Source organism: Myotis brandtii, unplaced genomic scaffold (genome assembly GCF_000412655.1).
Source record: "Myotis brandtii unplaced genomic scaffold, ASM41265v1 scaffold2504, whole genome shotgun sequence".
In the NCBI taxonomy this organism is placed as follows: Eukaryota; Metazoa; Chordata; class Mammalia; order Chiroptera; family Vespertilionidae; genus Myotis; species Myotis brandtii.
In genome coordinates this window covers 121011-121840 of record NW_005359498.1, presented here as the reverse complement: position 1 = coordinate 121840, position 830 = coordinate 121011, and positions in this window count along the sequence as shown.

The window sequence follows — 830 nt, the reverse complement described above, 5'->3', positions numbered from 1 at the left end:
ATGTTGAAGATGATGATAATCTAGGTATTAAGATAACTCTAAAAACCTTCATGATACATTTCAACTGTTCTTTTCTCTTTGTTATAAGGTTATATTAATTGAAATATATATATCTAATACACTAAGTATTTATTACTTACTGGGGAATAGTCAGAGAAACATGAATGAATACAATAATGGAATTCCTTTACATTTACTTTGTTCTCCGCTTTAAACTAGTATTTACTGAAATATTGGTCTGCATATATAGGAGGCACATATACATCAACAGTGATTGCAGTGTGCTGCTTGTTATGCAATTTTTACTGATATATCTCCTCTGTCCATACGTACTCGCTAAGAACTTACTCAAAATCACCTATTGTGGGTTGTTTCTGGTTAACAGTATTCACTAAAATAGAATAGGCAATATGTACTTTTATGATACGGCATGTATGAAGCAGAACTTCATATTGTACTAAATTTATTAGGCTTTGACGTTTGCTACGTGCCTCACTTCTTGAGAAACTCACTCTCAGATAGTCATTCTGAGGTAGGATCAGAAATCAGGCATGAAGACAGTAAGAAAGACCCTTTAAGTTTACCAACTGCATTGAGCTTATATGAAAATTATACGAAGAGCATGCGAAGGACACAGGCAAAATGAGACCCTGAAGATTGTCATGACAACAGATGTACTGTCTTCTCTTGGACAAACAAACATCTGTATCAGAAGTTCTATTACTCCTAGATGTTGGCAGTGTAATGTGCAGAGCTCTGGCAAGGAAGTCGGGATGCTTAGGTTATGGAAGCAGGTACTAATATTAACATAGGGAGAGAACGGAGCCATA